Source organism: Saccopteryx leptura, chromosome 7, assembly GCF_036850995.1.
Source record: "Saccopteryx leptura isolate mSacLep1 chromosome 7, mSacLep1_pri_phased_curated, whole genome shotgun sequence".
Taxonomy (NCBI): domain Eukaryota; kingdom Metazoa; phylum Chordata; class Mammalia; order Chiroptera; family Emballonuridae; genus Saccopteryx; species Saccopteryx leptura.
In genome coordinates this window covers 16,733,258-16,753,430 of record NC_089509.1, presented here as the reverse complement: position 1 = coordinate 16,753,430, position 20,173 = coordinate 16,733,258, and positions in this window count along the sequence as shown.

Below are 20,173 nucleotides of genomic sequence, written 5' to 3'. Positions count from 1 at the left end.
AGCAACCTTTTCTTTTATAGTCAGTATTCTTTGTGACCTGTTTTAGGAAATTTTTTAATATATCATCACTTCTCATTATAACCCCCTCAGACAGACTTTCAGTGTGCTGGCATGGTGACACTGGCCTCATTATTGGATATTTCGCTGTCTAGACCTGCATTAGACTGCTGGCCCTGCAGTGTGACTCAAAGTGGAGTCCTCTGATGTTTTTGCTGGTGAACCAGTAGCAATGTGCTTGGGTTCTGTGGGGCAGCTGTGTACCAGCTGCAAGCACTTTGCTTGATGAGTGCGTAAACACCTGGCAGAGGCACGTTTGCATAGCCTATATAAGGATATGGGTGCTGGCACTCAAAGGGATAAGGGATTGTGGATTGCCTGCCCACCACTGCCAGGGGCAATTCTTGCTGTTTGTTTGCCTGAGAGGCGGTTTCCCCTGCCTGTGTGCTTGTCCACCGTTGTGAGGCTTTATTAAGCGGTATGGACCAACACTTTTCAGCTCCTCAGTTTCTTTACTATCTGTCCGAATCCAGTGTGGACCTGCCTGGCCTTGGCCACGAGCATTACAGGTTCAGACTGATATCGAAACTTAAAAGCTTTCTGAGTGTCAACACAGCATGGTGTGTGAGGTCACAAGAGCCAGGGCTGGGAAGTTAGGGACCACCTCACCTATGGAAACACTAGGCTTTGAGGGCCCTTCAGCTATATAAATAGTTAGGCACAGACTCCCTGTGGTAGATTCTAAGGGGTCCCTCCCAGACACTCCACCTGTTTGCCCAGGGATGTTGGCTATGACAGTTTATAGGTTTACTGCTGACTCTCATTTAGAAGCCAACCCTACATGGGAAATCTATGAAGGACCATCTTTCCCCCTTCCCAGGAGATCAGCTGAGTTGTTTTTTGCAAATAAATCATGATCCCCTTCTCCCTCTGCCTAATCCCCCTGCCTTCATTCCCTCAATGGTATGTGTGGGGAAAACAGCTGTGTTAGGCTTGCTCGCTGGCTTTCTGGCTGCAAGTACTGTGCACGATTAGTGTGTGAGCACGTGGCAGAAAGCCACATGTGTGTCTCTGTGAAAAGCGATGGGTGCTTTCCCTTGGTGGCGCTTCTCCCAGATCGCTCTCCTGCCACTGTGAGAGAAGGTTCCCTGATTCCCTCAGCTGCCACCATGAGGGGTGGTGTTCCTGATGCTTTGCCCTCCACTGCAAAAAGCAGGTTTTCCTTTGTTTATTCTTTTAGTCATCTCTGCAAGCTGGCTCTGCATTCCTCTACCATCTGCTTAAATCCAACGTGAACCTGCCTGGCCTCAGCCACCGGCATTACAGTGTGGATCTCTGGAACACTCCTACAGAAATTTCTTGCAAGCAAATCTCCCTCTGAAGTCTGCTTTGCTGGACCCTCCCAGGGACCCTCAGGGGTTTGTGAGTAGTGCTGTTCCTCTGCTGCAGCTGTAGCTACAGCTCATCAATATTGAGTCCTCAGTCCTCAATAAAGTCTCAGTAATAAGGTGCAGGTGCTTGGAGTGGTGCAGTCCTCTGCTGGATGCCCGTGCATCTTGGATCCAGTATAGATGGTTTCCTAATCATTCCCTGAGGTAATAATGTTGAGGAAGGGTCAAATCTTCAGGAATTCCTGAGCCTAGAGGATGACCACAGAATTAGCTGTTATCTTTTTTGTTCCAGGCTATGAGTGTGTATATGTACACACACACACACACACACACTCACATCTCTGCATTTATGTGTATATATGTTGATGCACATGCATATCTCCTGTGCAAATATGTGTGTACATTACATACAGAAGTGTGTGAACATCAAGCTAGCAAACTGTTAAAGAAATATGTTCTAACTTTTATGCCTGTAAATGCTGGTGGCCAAGGCCAGTCAGGTTCACATTGGATTCAGGCAGACTATAGAGAAACTGCAGAGCTGGAAAGCGTGTGCCATCCTGTTTAATAAAGTCTCACAATGGTGGATGAGCACACAGGCAGGGGAAAAACTCTTCTCTAGAAAACAAACAACAAAAAATGGCCCCTCTCAGTGCCGGGCAAGCGAACTGCTGTCTGCAATCCCCCCCTGAGTGCAAGCACCCATAGCCTTACATGGGCCACACACACGTGGAGCCACCATGTGCTCACGCACCAATCAGGCAAAGGGCCTGCAGCTGGTAAACCAGCGAGCAAGCTTAACACAGCTGCCCTGACAAAATAGGAAGGCCAGGCTCATGTCTAGAAATTTCAGGGTCTTTGGAGTGTTATGGCACAATATGGCAGTGCAAGGAAAGTCAGACCCTGGCCCATGACCAGAAGCTGTGTGGGGCAGCTGTGTTAGGCTTGCTTGTGAGTTTACCAGCTGCAAGCACTTTGCTTTAGTGCGTGAGCACGTGGCAGAGGCACGTGTGCACAGCCTATATAAGCTATGGGTGCTTGTGCTCGATAGAGATGGGGGATTTTCTTCCCACCACTGTGAGGGGTCATTTTGCTGTGTGTTTGCCTGAGAGGCAGTTTTTCCTGCCTGTGTGCTCATCCGCCATTGTGAGACTTTATTAAATGGAATGGCCCAACCCTTTCTGGCTCTGCAGTTTTTCTACTGTCTGCCCGAATCCAATGTGAACCTGCCTGGCCTTGGCCACCAGCATTACAAGTTGCCATTGTTTTCTTCCCATCTTCAACTCTCACACCCTGAGAGGCCCCACCCCTTCTACCTACACAAGCCCTGTGATCACTCCTCAAGCTTAGAGGTGCACCCACCTGTGGAGTGATTCACCCTCGTGGACCAGACCAACCTTAGAGGTAGGCTTGGCCTGTTTAAGCAGGGTAGTGGGGGTCCCAAGTCCCTGGAGTGCAGTCTAGAAGAGAGAATTCAGGCTCCAGAGTGGGTGTGTCCTCACCCACAGTTGGCCCCCTACCAGTCGTGGCCCTTGAGAAAGGGGTGGGCCCTCTTCAGCGTGTTCTTCTCCTATTCTTGTGTTTTCTATCACTGTTAGTTGTCTGAAGTTATCTTGTTTGTTTATTGTTTGCACATGTTCATTATCAATCTTCTCTACTAAATCTGATGCTGTAGAAAGTCAACAATCTTATCTCTTATTAATCATTGTACCGTCTGGGCCTAGACCAGTGCCTGGAACATGAGTGATAAAACAGACACCTAGGCTTGTGATAAATGTGTATTAAACGACCACTGCAGACGTAGAGAACAAGGGTCCGAGGTTGGGTTGTAGTTCAGCAGAGCAGTGGCCTTTTGCACTCGTTGCCTGATTTTGTTGAGAGGCCTGGGAAAGTGGGATGACTAGCCTATCCCTGGGGCTTTCCTGGTCACAGAAGCAAATTTCTGCGTCCTTACCACCCCTTAGTCCTGGGCCAATGAAGACCACTGGTTGATCACTCCATCAGGTATGGTCAGGAGCCTGACTAAGGCTGCTTGAATTTTTCTGATAGTTGAAGAGCCAATTCTGTCTTCTTTGCACCTTTTTACAATAATTTAGAAAGGGAATATTTCTCAGAATTGAGGGTGGCTGAAAGATTTATACTGTACTGTATTATGAATATACTAGAATTGGATTAAACATCATGTGATGGAAAAGAGCCATTTTCAAAAGTACATCACACGGAGGTTAAAACATGCCTTGATAAATAGGCAGGAATGAGATGGTGTCTCATTTTCAGCAGTTTTTCCTTCATTGTATTCTGAATGATGCATGGTTTACTGCTCTCCCTCCATTTATTTGAAGATATTATGAAAACATCTAAGTTGTTGACAGTTTGGGCACAACTAATGATGAAAACTTATTGTCCATTATGCCAGGTTGAAGGGAACAGAAATTATAATGTCTGAGGAAGTTCTGGCAATACAAATTCCAATTAAAAGAGCAGAGTTCTGGAATGTCTGCATATAAAATACTGTGCTAGGAGAATGCTCAAGCCCAACAGTGACACCCATGTCCTACTTAAGTAGAACATTTAGCTGCTGGGATTCTCCCCCAGTGGGCTCCTGGCTAGGACTGCTTTCTACTGAGAGTTACGGGGCCCTGAACAAGAGTTGCTAGTGTGGCTAGAAGGGAGCCAGTCCAGGGCTGCAGCCCCACTGTGCCATCCAGGACCAGTTGCTTATCTTGCTGTTTAACCATTCTTACCATGCGGTTTTGTCCTCATGCTTATTTCATGGTTTCCGGATGATTGTTTCACCACCTACATTTGTGTGTGTGTGTGTGTGTGTGTGTGTGTGTGTGTGTGTGTATGTGTGTATTCTATTTGGGGAGGAAGCCAAAAATGTGAGTGCCAATTAAAAAAACTTTTTCAGAGAAACTATCTAACAATTCTTATTTCTTTATTATTGGCTAGGACTGTGTCACATGATGGGCCAGCCATCTCATTGGCTAGAACTCTCCCATGGCCTCCTATATACCTCATTGGCTAGAACTGCATCACATGGCCAGCCAGCCCTCTCATTGGCTAGTATTATGTCACATGGCCACTACATATCTCATTGGCAAGAACTGAATTACATGGCCTTGTTTGCTTGTAAGAGGATTGAGAATATAGTTTTTCTTGTTGTTGTTTTTGCTTGTTTTTTAGCTGGGAACATCACTGCCTCCCCATACCCTTCTCTCTTAAATCAGGGTTCTGTTGGGGAAAAAGGAAGAGATGGGGAGGTAGGCATTTAGCAGTGTTTGGCACAAGGTGAGAGCCTCTCTGTCTCCTACCCCAAGGTAGGTTAGAAATCTATGTCTGGCACATGTAGCCCCATGTTCATTGCAGCATTGTTCACAGTGGCCAAGACATGGAAACAACCAAAAAGCCCTTCAATAGATGACTGGATAAAGAAGATGTGGCACATATACACTATGGAATACTACTCAGCCATAAGAAATGATGACATTGGATCATTTACAACAAAATGGTGGGATCTTGATAACATTATACGGAGTGAAATTAGTAAATCAGAAAAAACCAAGAACTACATGATTCCATACATTGGTGGGACATAAAAACGAGACTAAGAGACATAGACAAGAGTGTGGTGGTTACCTGGGGGTAGGGGTGGGGTGCGGGAAGAAAGGAGGAGAGGGTAAGGGGGAGGGGGAGGGGCACAAAGAAAACTAGATAGAAGGTGATGGAAGACAATCTGACTTTGGGTGATGGGTATGCAACATAATTGAATGACAAGATAATCTGGACATGTTTTCTTTGAATATATGTACCCTGATTTATTGATGTCACCCCATTAACATTAATAAAAATTTATCTATATAAAAAAAAGAAATCTATGTCTGGTTAGGGCATCTGCTTATATGGATGGCATATACACACGTAAGCTCCAGGTTGTATAATACTCAAAGTCCCTTGCTGACATGAGATGTTAAATGAATGAGAATAAGCAGTAGGAAGACTTCATACAACTCTGAATATAAAAAATAAATCATTGAGTGCAATGTAAGGGGAAAATAATTCAACATTTATTTAGAAGAAATCAGTTAGAAATATTTTACAATTTAATTAATCTAGCACATGGTTCACACAGCAGCTAAAATTGTGCCTAACATCATGCTGTTGATTTTTGAGATGATGATAAACTATTACTTATTCCCTTTAGATGGTCATATTGTGATTAGTGGAATAGAACTAATAATTGAAAAGTTAAATAATAAGCAACTGAACAGATTTCCAATAAAAGAAGGAGAGGTTACTAGGCTGGAGTGGTCAGAAAAGGCTTCATGGAGAAAGGGAGGTGTGCTTGAAAACTTGAATGGGGAATTGGGTTTGGGCAGCAAGAGAAGATGGTGCAGGATGCACAGGGTCAATGCCGTCCTGGCCTGGGATGACCTATTTTGGATTAAGAATTGTGAGAAAACCACCTTAAAGGTAAAGTGTGCAGAGAATGCTAGTTGCCAACACATTACTATCCTTTTTCTTTTCTCTCTTTTTTTTTTTTGGTAGGAAACCTTCACTTTATTAGATATAGTAATTTGTCCACTTTTAAAACTGTATTTCCCAGCACTCTCTGCAGCAAAAATAGCCAATGAGGCATAAGCATAAGTTTTTGAGTGGGACTGGAACCCCCAGGATAGATCTTTGAAAGGGTCTAATGCAGTCATAAACATATACTTTTTAAATCTTCTCTTTTTCTTCTTTTCTGCTGCCTAGACCATTGATGTGATGGCTGGAACTGCAGTGGCCATCTTAAGACCATGAAGTCATCTTGAAATTGGAAACTATAAGATAAAGATTACAGAACAAGCCTGACCAGTCAGTGACGCAGTGGATAGAGCATCGGACTGAGATGTGGAAGACGCAGGTTCAAAACCACAAGGTCGCTGGCTTAAGTGTGGGCTCATCTTGTTTGAGCAAGGTTCACCAGCTTGAACCCAAGGTCGCTGAATTGAGTAAGCGGTCACTCAGTCTGCTGAGAGCACCCCTCTCCCCTTGGTCAAGGAACATATTACAAAGCAATCAATGAACAACTAAGGTGCCACAACGAAGAGGTGATGCTTCTTATCTCTCTCCCTTCCTGTCTGTCTGTCCCTATCTGTCCTTCTCTCTGTCTCTGTCACACAAAAAAGAAAGATTACAGAGCAAAAAGTACACAGTGCCTGGGTCTTTCCTGACTATGGAGCAACTATATAAATTCTGGATTTCAGTTAGAATATTGACAAGATGAACTATTTATTTATTTATTTATTTATTTATTTATTTATTTATTTATTGTGTTTACATAGATTCTAGTGTCTCCCCGAATGCATCCCCTAATCCACCATATTCCCCTCAACATCTCCCTTGCACCCCTCTCAACAGCTCCCTCCCTCCTTCCCCTCGGGTTTAATTCGTTCCTCAGTTGACATTGTTCCTTGGATTCCTCAAATGAGTGAGGTCATATGGTATTATTCTTTCTCTGCCTGGCTTATTTCACTCAACATAATAGTTTCCAGGTCCGTTCATGTTGTTGCAAAAGGTAAGATTTCCTTCTTTTTCATGGTCCCATAGTATTCCATTCTATATATGTACCACTGCTTTTTAATCCACTCGTCTACTGATGGATACTTGGGCTCTTTCCAGATCTTCAATATTATGAACAATGCTGCCATAAACATGGGGGTGCATTTCTGTTTTTGAATCAGTGATATGGTTGTCTTCGGATATATTCCTAAAAGTGGGATGACTGGACAAAAGGCAGTTCTATTTTTAATTTTTTGAGAAATATTTATATTGTTTTCCACAGTGGCTGCACCAGTCTGCATTCCCACCAGCAGTGCAGGAGGGTTCCCTTTCTCCACATCCTTGCCAGCACCTTTCATGTGTTGTTTCGTTAATTAGTGCCATTCTCACTGGTGTGAGGTGGTATCTCATTGTGGTTTTAATTTGCATTTCTCTAATGATTAGTAATGTTGAACATTTTTTCATCTGTCTATTGGCCATCTATATGTCCTCTTTGAAGAAGTGTCTATTCATTTCTTGGTTATTAACCCCTTATCAGACGTATTGTCAAATATGTTCTCCCATTGTGTAGTTTGTCTTTTTATTCTTTTCTTATTGTCTTTAGCTGTGCAAAAGCTTTTTAGTTTGATATAGTCCCATTTGTTTACCCTGTCTTTTATTTCACTTGCTTATGGAGATAAATCAGCAAATATATTGCTGTGAGAGATATTGGTAAGCTTACTGCCTATGTTTTCTTCTAGAATGCTTATGGTTTCATGACTTACATTTAAGTCTTTTATCCATTTTGAGTTTATTTTTGTGAATGGTGTAAAATGGTGGTCTAGTTTCATTATTTTGCAGGTAGCTCTCCAATTTTCCCAACAGCATTTATTAAAGAGACTGTCTTTACTCCATTGTATGCTATCACTACCCTTGTCAAATATCAATTGTCCATAAAGGTGTGGATTTATTTCTGGATTCTCTGTTCTGTTCCATTGATCTATATGCCTGTTCTTATGCCAGTACCAAGCTGTTTTGAGTACAATGGCCTTGTAGTATAACTTGATATCAGGAAGTATGATACCTCCCACTTTATTCTTCTTTTACAAGATTGTTGAATCTATTCGTGTTCTTTTTTGGTTCCATATAAATTTTTGGAATATGTGTTCTATATCTTTGAAGTATGTCATTGGTATTTTAATTGTTATTGCATTGAATTTATAAATTGATTTGAGTAATATAGATATTTTAATGATATTTATTCTTCCTAGCCATGAACACGATATATGCTTCCACTTGTTTGATCTTCCTTGATTTGTTTTATCAATGTTTTATAATTTTCCAAGTATAAGTCTTTAACCTCACTGGTTAAATTTACCCCTAGGTACTTTATTTATTTTCTTTTTTTTTGCAATAGTGAAGGGGATTGTTTTCTTAATTTCTCTTTCAGACAGTTTATTGTTGGTATATAAAAATGCCTCTGATTTATGAGTATTACTTTTATATCGTGCCACCTTGATGAATTCATTTATCAAGTCTAGTATTTTTTTGACTGCGACTTTAGGGTTTTCTATGTACAGTATCATATCATCAAGAAATAATGATAGTTTTACGTCTTCTTTTCCAATTTGGTGCCTTTTATTTCTTCTTTTTGTTTGCTGTGTCTAGGACTTCTAAATCTATGTTGAAGAAGAGTGCTGAAAGGGGACACCCCTGTCTTGTTCCTGATCTGAAGGGAATTCTTTTAACTGCTGTCCATTGAGTATGATGTTGGCAGTGGGTTTGTCATAGATGGCCTTTATCATGTGTAGGTATGCTCCCTATATTCCCACTTTGCTGAGAGTTTTGATCATAAATGGGTGCTGGATTTTATCAAATGCTTTTTCTGCATCTGTTGAAATTATCATGTGTTTTTTCTCCTTCCTGTTGTTTATGTGATGAATCACATAGATTATTTTGCAAATATTGTACCATCCATACCTCCCCAGAATAAATCCCACTTGATAATGATATATGATTTTTTTCATGTATTGCTGGATCCAGTTTGGTAATATTTTGTTGAGGATTTTAGCATCTAAATTCATCAGAGATGTTGGCCTATAATTTTTTGTTTGTTTGTTTTGTCTTTGTCTGGTTTTGGAATCAGAATTATGCTTGCCTCATAGAAGGAGCTTGGAAGTCTTCCTTTCTCTTGAGTTTTTGAAATAACTTGAGAAGCATTGGAGTTAGTTCTTCTTTGAATGTTTGATAGAATTCACCTGTGAAGCCATCTAACCCAGGGCTTTTGTTTTTTGGGAGTTTTCTGATAACTGTTTCGATTACATTTGTTGTAATCGGTCTGTTTAGGTTTTCTGATTCTTCCAGATTGATTTTTGAAAGATTATATGTTCAAGGAATTTGTCCATTTCACCTAAGTTGTTTAATTTTTTGCCATACAGTTCTTTATAGTATTTTCTTACAACATTTTGTATTTCTGTTGTGTCAGTTGTTATTTCTCCACTCTCATTTTTAATATTATTTATTTGAGTTCTCTCTCTTTTTTTCTTGGTGAATCTGGTTAAAGGTTCATCAATCTTGTTTATCCTTTCAAAGAACCAGGTCTTGGTTTCATTAATCCTCTGTATTGTTTCTTTAGCCTCTATGTCATTTATTTCTTCTTTGATCTTTATTATTTCCTTCCTTCTACTACCTCTGGGCTTTACTTGCTGTTCTTTTTCTAGTTCCTTTAGATGCAGGGTCAAGTTATTTATTTGAGCTTTTTCTAGCTTCTTAAGTTATGCCTGTAATGCTATGAACTTTCCTCTCAGTACTGCTTTTGCTATATCCAATAAATTTTGAGTTGTTTTATGCTCATTACCATTCGTTTCTAGGAATTTTTTTATTTCTTCTTGGATCTCATTGTTAACCCATTCTTTATTTAATAACATGCTAATTAGTTTCCATGTGTTTGAGTATTTTTTAGTTTTTCTGTTGTGGTTGATTTCTAGTTTCATGCCATTCTGATCAGAGAAAATGCTTGATATGATTTTAATCTTCTTAAATTTTTTGAGACCACTTTTGTGCCCTAACATGTGGTCTATCCTAGAGAATGTACCATGAGCACTTGAAAAGAATGTATATTCTGTTGCTTTAGGATGAAAGGTTTTGAAGTTATTTATTAAATCCAGTTGATGTAGTGTGTCCTTTAAGTCTGGTATTTCTCTGTTAATTTTCTTTCTTGAGGATCTATCTAGTGATGTTCGTGGGGTATTGTAATCCCCTACTATTATAGTATTGCTGTTGATCTTGCCCTTTAAATCCATCAAAGTCTGCTTTATATATTTAGGTGCTCCTATATTAGAAGCGTAGATATTTATAACGGTTATATCTTCCTGTTGGATTGCTTCCTTTATCATTATGTAGTGACATTTTTATCCCTTACTATAGCCTTTGTTTTAAAGTCTATTTTGTCTTATATAAGTATTGCTATCCCAGCTTTTTTTTCATTTCCATTTGCATGACATTTTTTTTTATTCTTTTACCTTTAGTCTATGTGTATCTTTTGTTTTGAGGTGTTTCTCCTGTAGACAGCATATGTATGGATCCTGTTTTCTTATCCACACAGCTACCCTATGTCTTTTGATTGGAGCATTTAATCCATTTACATTTAAGGTCATTATTGATATGTAGTTGTTTATTGCCATTTTATTCTTTAAAGCTATATTCCTCTTTTACTATATTCTTTTCTCTTTGTTCTGTTTACAACAGGCCCCTTAACATTTCTTGCAACATTGATTTGGTTGTAATAAATTCCTTGAGGTTTGTTTTTTGTTTTTGTTTTTTGGGGGGAAGCTTTTTATTTCTCCTGCAATTTTAAACAATAGCCTTGCTGGATAAAGTAGTCTTGGTTGTAGACTCTTGTTCTGCATTACTTTGAATATTTCTTGCCATTCCCTTCTGGCCTCAAGTCCTTTTGTTGAGAAGTCGGATGTCATGCTTATGGGGCTCCTTTGTAGGTGATAGCCTTTTTTTCTCTAGCATATTTTAATATTTTCTCTTTATCTCTTAGCTTTGGTATTTTAATTATGATGTGTCTTGCTGTGGATTTCTTTGTGTTTCTCTTTAATGGAATTCTTTGTGCTTTTTGAACTTGTGTCACTTTTCCTGCATCAATTTAGGGAAATTTTTAACTATGATTTGATTGAACAAGGTCCCTATCCCTTGTTCTTTCTCTTCTTTTTCAGGAACTGCTGTGATGCGGATGTTGTTTCTCTTTTAGGTTGCCACAGTGCTCTCTTAAATTTTCCTCAGATTTTTTTAGTCTCTTTTTTTTTGCTGCTCTACTTCCATGTTTTTGTTTATCTTGTTCTAAATTGCTGTTTTATTCCTCTTCTTCATCCAGGCTGCTTTTAATTGCTTCTAGTGTAGTCTTCATTTCTGATATTGTGTTTGTCATTTTGACTGGTTCTTCTTTATTATTTCAATGTCCTTTTTGATGCTTGTTATCTCTTTATTTATATGCTCACTATGTCCTTCCATTGTTATTCTAAGACCTTTCAGCATTCTAATAATCATTATTTTAAATTCTGCATCCAGTAGTTTGCTTAGTTCACTCAGTTCATTCTCTGGGGGTTTCTCTTGTTGATTCATTTGGATTGCACTTCTCTGTCTTCCTATTTTGTTTGTGTTGCCCTGGACTTCCCTGGCCGGGGCCTCACACAGATCAGTGGGATCACTGCCTGTTACTGGTTCTTATCTACCTTTTGAGAGCTACAAGTTATCCAGATCTTGTGGCTGCCTCTTCTGGGTCCAGATGCCATTGTAAATATCAGCTGCACTCCTAAGCTTGCTTTTCTCTACTCTTGGTTAGGAGAAGTTTCTTTAAAAGTTCAAGTTACCCTGAAATCCACTTTCTGTTGCCTCTTATTGCAAGCTACTTGTTGGGTTCAGTACTGTAATTCAGTGATTTGGTACAGTATTAGATGTGGCCTACTCCTTAACTCAGGTATCATTCTATCTAGACATTTTATTTACTTCTTTATTTTATTTTGTTTTTTTGTTCTTTTTTAGCATTCAGTAAGATGTAGTCTCAGGGGTCCAGTGGGAGTGTCTCCTTTGCTCTCATTGTGTGGTCTGTCTACCAGGCCACTGCCACTGTTGCTGCCCGGGGCTTTTGGGTTCAGGTGCTGCTAGCACCAGCCTGCCTCCACAGCTGCCGCTGTGCTGGTCTGGCTCGTGCATGCTGCGCGCCCATTTGGACTGCTTCCAGGGCTGCCTCTGTCGGCTCAGATCTCAGCAGCCGCCTGGGGGTGGGGCCGCATGCACCCTTTCATCTCACCACCAAGGTTGCCCGTGCTTTCACTGCTGCTGAGGGCATGCCCACACCCCAAGCAGGTTTGGGTGCTGGCCTGGATCCCTGCAGCATCTGACGTGACTTCTGCTCTCACTGGTGGGCTTGTGTGCACCCTTGCATTCCCCCCCACTGACACTCTGGCCTCCACTACCACCAAGAGCAGGCCACTCAGTGATCAGGGCTGTGTGTGAGCCCAGACTTCCCCAGCGGCAATGGCAGTTCCCAGCTCTGCAGACCTGCTTGCGTGTGCTCGCTCGAACTTCCACAGCCGTGCCCTGCTGCCTCCAGCCTGCCTGCCCTGGGCAAGCACTCAGTAGTGTGAGGGGGCAAGGGGGGCTTAGACCTCTGCACCCCATATTTGTGTCCCTAATATAGTGCCTGGCTCTAAGTACCTTTGTTGTAGCTAGGGTAGGGGAGACTCTGGTGGATGGGGCCCTTTCTTTCCTTTGCTGGTGATGCTGTTCCCAGGACAAATGTTCACTTTAAATTTGGGGAGTGACTCTGCCTTGGGGTTAGGATGTCCTCCTGGGGCTCTGGGAAAATGGCTGTGAGTGAGGCTCACCGTGCAGTTCCTTCAATATGGAGCCTGTGTCTGAGAGTCCTGCCTCCTTCTCTCAAACCATGTCTAGACTTTTTCTCAGCCAAATATAGTCTGTAAGACCCTTCCAGGCTCCCGGGCTCTAGACTGGGATTTCAGTTTGGGGGATAAGGACCTACTACTCACTGGACAGCCTTCCCCATCGTGAAAGTCCCTCCCAGGTGCCACTCACTCCTGAGAGCAGGGCAGCCTTTTCTGTGTCTCTGCCTTTCCTACCAGACTCAGTGTGGGTTCTTTGGTAGTCCTTGGGTCTAGAATCCTCTTAGTTTAGTCCAAAGTTTGTCTTTCATGATGAGTGTTTTCAGATTTAAGTTGTAATCTACCTTGGTTCTGGGAAGTGGAAGTTGGAGCATCTGCCTACTCTGTGTCCATCTTGGAACCCCCAATATAATGAGACAAACTTTTATATTAAGTCACTGTTACATGGGGGCCCTACTACATGCAGGATAGTTGAACTCTAATATAGGTTAGGAAATTAGCTTACAAGAATAAGGTCAGGCCAATTTAAGGATAAAATAAAAGGCACTACATGTATTTGAGCATCAACTGTTCATAGGACACTAAGTTATATAATTTACATGGAGACATTCTGATGTAGCTCCTTCTTTTTTCTCTCCATATGTCTTCAGCTATTGTTGGGGTGAGACATAGCTAGAGCTTATAAAATTGGCATTTTAGTCTCTGTGGTGAGAGGATCCACATGACAACCTGTAGCCAGTGATGGTATTCAGCCAGTTAGCACCTGTTCAACAGAACTGATACCTAATTTTTTGTTGAATTTGGAGAACCAGTTGTTAAAATGGCACTTGTAATCAGGGTTCTCTCTAAGGTGGATGCCTGGGCAGACGCCCAATGTGGAAATCACAAATTTACATTCCTTACTCTTTTTTTAATGTTCACCTGCGCAACAGCGTATTCTAAGTGCCTATAGTAATTTTCATTCCATCCATAGGTGGAAAAAATTGCAAGTGAAGATGCCAATCAAGAAGCAATATGGAAATATATTAAATAACAGTTTTATTGTGTTTTTGTCAGGTATTATTTAATATTTTTTCATTAATATTTTAAAACTCTTCCTTATAACACAGTCTAGTTTTGTGTACCTCTTTTATTGTTCTTATTTAAGTAATAAATGCATAAAATAATAAACTACCTTTTGGTATATTATTTTTTATACTGAAAATGGTCATTAGGGCGAGAACTGGTTGTTAATTATTTGACAACCCCTGCCTGTAACTCTGACTCATGATGTTCCTATGTCTGCCAGTGACCTTGTGGTGGCATCCATTCCTCTGATACTCTTTGATGTCAGCACAAATATGCCAGAAGATTTTGATGATTCTCTATTCAATCGTTCAGACCATACGTTTAAAAAAGCATGGTGGGGCATGAAGAGTTTTTAAAGTTGAGCATTGGGTCCTAAATCCCAAATCTGTTTACCTAACCACCTTGCCCAGAACAGAGAAGCAGGACCTAGCTGTTTTAGGGGCCCAGTGTAGCTGCTCTTTAGGCCTCTCATGGGCTTTCCAGGAGTATCCTCTGTTTTTTTTCTAATGATCTTTCTTCCTTCCCAGGTCAGTTGAGTCCTCCAGAAAGCAGATGCTGAGACTGAATTAGAAGAACAGGAGATCTGGGGGAGGGGTTAGAGGGTGGGAGATGATACCTGTAAAGATGAAAGGGGAAAGAAGAGCAAGATTGTGCTGTGAGAGCTTTAGGCTGTGATGCTGATCTGACTGATCTTGGCAGTCCAGGCAGAGAGCTTTGGAACTGAGTTGCCCACTGGAAGGGTTATCCCTAGGGCAGGAAGGGTCAGATTCCCTTCTTGTTAGTCACTGGCTTGCAGATGCCTAGCGAGAGAGCTGAGACAGAGTCAGAAGGTGCTCACAGCTGGTGGTCAGCCACTAAGTGTTCTTTTCACAGCTGGACAGCAATTCTTGAAAGGAGATTTTAGTGGCACCTCTATGGCTGTCTTGGCTCCCTCATCCCACTGTATTCCACCCTTCCCTCCTCCCAGGAGTCCACCCAGACTTCTAGGACCATCTGTGCTGCCTCAGAAGCCATCACATTCCAAATTCTCTCTCTGCATTGGACATATTTCTTGGCCATAAATACCATTTACTGATGAGGCTGTCTTCCTCTGTGGTGTCTGCAGCCAGGTGGTGTCTGCAGCCAGGCCCTACGAGGGCCTCCCAACCTGACCGTGAGCACTGGTCTTTTGGGGGGGAAGGGCAAAAAGAGAACTTCCACACTGGCCACAGCTTATTCTCAACTAAAGCGATTAAAATGCCGAAAACCTCATAGCTTCAATGATGACACTCCTTCACAGACCCTCTACTCATAGTTTTTTGTTTGATTTGTTCTGATAATTTTTTGCTAAAATTTTTTATTAGTTTTAATAGGGTGACATTGATAAATCAGGGTACATATGTTCAGAGAAAACATCTCCAGATTTTGACATTTGATTATGTTGCATACCCCTCACCCAAAGTCAAATTGTCTTCTATCACCTTCTATCTGGTTTTCTTTGTGCCCTTCCCCTCCCCCAACCCCTCCCTCTCCTTCCTCCCACCCCCACCCCCAGTAACCATCACACTCTTGTCCATGTCTCTGAGTCTCGTTTTTATGTCCCATCTATGTATGGAATCATATAGTTCTTATTTTTTTCTGATTTACTTATTTCACTCCGTATAATGTTATCAAGGTCCATCCATGTTATTGTAAATGATCCGATGTCTTATGGCTGAGTAGTATTCCATAGTATATATGTACCAAAGCTTTTTAATCCACTCATCCACTGACGGACACTTGAGCTGTTTCCATATCTTCGCTAAAATTTTACTTTTCAATTACAGTTGACATTAAATATTATTTTATTTTTGTTTCAGATATATGTATAATGGTTAGACAATTATATACTTTATAAAGTGATCCCCCAATGATTCAAGTACCCACCTGGCACCATGCATAGTTACTGTAATATTACTGACCATATTATGTTCTTTACTTAACCCTGTGACTGTACTGTAACTAACGATTTGTGTACTCCTTATCCCTCCATCTTTTTCTCCAAGTGTCCCAACCCTCCTCCCCTCTGGCAACCATTAGTCTGTTCTCTGTATGGATGAGTCTGTTTCTGTTTTGTTTGTTAGTTTATTTTGTTTGTTAAATTCCATGTATAAGTGAAATCTTATGGTATTTGTCTTTCTCTGCCTGAATTGTTTCACTCAGCATAATACCCTGTAGGTCCATTCATGTTGTCATGAATGACCTTTTCACATAGTTTTAACACTCTTGCATGAGAATTGTAACCCAGGCTGTGTTGTGCTAAGAATACACCTGCTTTCTTCCTAAAGCATCCTGTGTTCACCACAAAGGGAGCTGGGCCCAGTTCCCTGCACTCCAGATAGCCTTCCCTGAGGAGGAGACTCTACTCAGGTCACTCTGACACCACAGCTGACCCCATTCCAGCCTTACAGTCACCTTGCTACATGTTACATTCATCATTTAACATTTGAGGCAGCCAACGTGGCACATGTTGAGGTGACTGGAACAGAGGGAACCAGGACGTGGACCTAGATCCAGTTGGCAGCACAGTCCACTCATTTTCTGATGGTTCCGGTTGGTAGGAGAGTACAGACCTGCTAGAGTCGCCCATTCATTTGTTCAGCATGTGATTATTACAGTAATAGGAGCCACTGGTCCCTGCTGCCAGGCAGCTTATGTTTTGGTGGGGGCACAGATACTAGTTTCACTTCCGTATCAGCTAATGTGGACAAGCATGGCCAGACTCAGGCTGAGCTGTCCTACTCAGTGACGTTTTTACACCACCCTGTGAAGAAGTAGGGGGTGTTTACATCTTCACTCTGCTGCCGAGGCAGCTGATTTAGCAAGTTGAGCAACTTGCTCAATATCACACAGCAGTGGGTTTCATTGTAGGCAATCTGATGCCAGGCTCCTGAATTTAATCCTTAGCCTGCATGACTGCTTCCTGGGAAACAAGGACGCACAGAAGGCCTTTAAAGCAAAGCATGGCCAGCTGAAAGTCACTGTGGAGGTAGGGCAAGGCAATGTGCTGCTGGGGCTGTATACCATCAAATGCAACAGAAGGGACAGTGTGCTGGGTCCACACCTGGCTGCCGGTGCCAGTCCCTGAGGCAGATCCTGCTGAGTCCAAGAGAGCCAGGAGAGAGCTGCTGGAGTGCTCAAGGGGTTTCCCCCTGAGACCAGTTTTTAAAAATAATATCCAGTTAAAAAGATTAAAAACTGCACTGGAATATTATTCCAAGTCCAGAAAATTCAACCACTGAGTTATAGACAACATGAACACAGAACCATTCTTTCAAATCCAGAAAACGAGAAACAAGTGGCCCCCCTTGTTCTAGAACTAGAGGAGGAGGTACTGACCCTCACAGCTGGTGTGTGTGAGTGTCAGGTAATTTCTGGAGATCGGGAGGAGCCAGCACTTCATCCTCCCTTGAGCTCCCCCCCTTTTTTTCCCTGAAGTTGGAAATGGGGAGGCAGTCAGACAGACTCCACATACGCCCGACCGTGATCCACCGGGCACGCCCACCAGGGGGCGATGCTCTGCCCATCTGGGGCGTTGCTTTGTTGCATCCAGAGCCACTCTAGTGCCTGAGGCAGAGGCCACAGAGCCATCCTCAGCGCCCGACCATCTTTGCTCCAATGGAGCCTCGGCTGCAGGAGGGGAAGAGAGAGACAGAGAGGAAGGAGAGGGGGAGGGGTGGAGAAGCAGAAGGGCGCTTCTCCTGTGTGTCCTGGCCGGGAATTGAACCTGGGACTCCTGCACGTCAGGCTGACGCTCTACCACTGAGCCAACTGGCCAGGGCCCTTGAACCCCTTTTAAGGGAAGCCGTGAATTTCAGTTTTTACAGATCAATGTGTAGCGTGTGTTCAGATGACATTTTATGTGAAAGCTGGATGCACAAGACACATTGAAGAGGAGCTGCTGCTGGGAGGGGAGCATCTCCTGGCTCATGCCTCTTCAAGGCAGCTTCTTAGAGCAGGACTGCTGACCACAGGGAGGGTCCAGTTTCCATGTCTATGTGCAAGCAAACTTCTTATTCCTGGAATGCAATGACACTTTAGGGGACAGCAGGCAGCAAGAGACCTTGAGCAGTCATCAAGCAATGAGAGTGTAGATAGGGAAGCGTGAAAGTTAAGCAGGAGGCATTGTCTGAGAGCCTGTGCTCGAAAGCCTGGAAGAAGGCCCCAGGAAGGAGCTGCCCTGAGCATGGCCAGCCTGGGAGATGGATGGAGAAAGAGCGAGAACAGTGAGGCAGTAGATTTGGAGACAGACATCTGGTTTCTTGGGGGTGTATGGGTGGGGAATTAGAGGGAAAGTCCCTGTTATCAGTTCAGCCTGAGATTGTGCAGTGTTGGTGATTTGTGGGGGCAGGATGTTACAATCCAAGCATATAGTATGAGATATGCTATAAAATCATTTCCAGTCATAAATTAGGTTACAGCTGGGGGTAAGGTTTTCATCCAATTATAAGATTTGTGATGCTTATTTTTAATGTTTTGGGTTGGAACTCTGAAAAACACAAACCACATTTGGGCTGACTCTCATCAGCTTTCAGTAGCTTTTAAACAACTTTTGCGTTGTTTCCAAATATTTCTTAACTGCAGAATTCTGTTTTCAAATTAAGTCTTACTTGGGATTCAATAGTCAATGAAGTAGTTCATCAACATAAATTTATTTTGTAAGTCTAAAAACATAACATAAAGTCTATTTCATATAAAGTTTATTGCAGAAAAAAATGGGTCTGTTTTGATGCTTTATAATATTTGATATTAGAACTTAATGTCACAGTCTTTTATCAATTTCAGTATCCAGTTCATTACAGTTGTTTTCTTCTTGTACCATAAATTTCAGGAAATAGTGGTTTACATAGATAAGGGGCAGTAAAAGCTATTTTTAAGTAGTTTGCTGTTTATTCTGAGAATATTATTTAATTAGCCAAAGGTAGCAGAAGGTATTTTATCTTCTGTTTTCCTTCAAAATATGTTTTATTGTCACACAAGTCAGTACAGTAGTTATTTCCCATGAGCTAATATTTTAAGATTAAAGAGTAAAACTCATTTTTTTTGTAAGATATGGTTGAGGTACCCAGTGCTATTTCTATCTTCTGAATGGTTTCCCTGTCTCAAATTCTACCTGATCCTGGGAAGTTCCAGAACCTTTTGGGACATCCTGTGTGTCACCAGTGATCCATTTTACTGTTTTTTTGTTTGTTTGTTTTGTTTTGTTTTTGATGATAGAGACAGAGAGAGACAGAGTGAGGGACAGATAGGGACAGACAGACAAGAAGGGAGAGTGATGAGAAGCATCAATTCTTTGTTACGGCACCTTAGTTTTCATTGATTGCTTTCTCATATGTGCCTTGACGGGGGGGGGGGGGTAACGGCAAACCGAGTGACCCCTTGCTCAAACCAGTGACCTTGGGTTCAAGCTGGCGAACCTTACTCAAACCAGATGAGCCCACTGTACGGATATACTACATTTTATATACCCAAATTTCCTTTTGTGGACATTTAAGTGTTTTTCCTTTTGCTATTATGCATAATGTTTCCATGAACATTTGTATACATGGTCTTGTGTGGACATAAGTTCTCATTTCTAAGAGCATCAATTTTATAGTGGTTTGTGGAAGAGGACAATGTTAAATAATAGTAGAGGCATAAGTGCTTATGAATATAAGGAATAGTTTGACGTCTCCCCCATACTACTTGTTTGTGTGGCAATGGTGATACTGTGAAGAGCCCTTGAAAAGGGTTCAAAGGAGGTAGAATTCCAATTCAAAGGAGGGAAAGAGGGGCAGGAGATGTGTGTGTGTGTGTGTGTGTGTGTGTGTGTGTGTGTACATGCACATGTATCTGTGTATCTTATTTTAAGCCATGGTATCATTTACTAATCAGTCTTTCTTTTCCCATTGGCTTAGTCAGTTGACATAGTGTCAGTCAACTCAGTTTAGCAAGCAGCCATTGAGCCTTGATGATCTACAAGGCATTTCTGTGACTACTAAAGCTTCTTTTATGTCTATCAGCTTCTCACTGTCTTCTGGCAGCTACCTCTGCTTAGTAAATGAATACCTGGTGGGTAAAGCATGGGTACACACAGGAAAGTTCTGGAATGCTCTTATAAAGTGCTGTATCTTTTTGTAGGTTTGGTTACATGTGTTTGTGTAATAGATGGAAAGCAGTAATAATTTACCTTTTAGTAAGTTACCTCTGTGGCTAGACAAATGAATTTTCAGTCTGGCTGCACATTAAAATCATAAGGAGGAGCTTTTAACAATGCCCTTCCCCCAC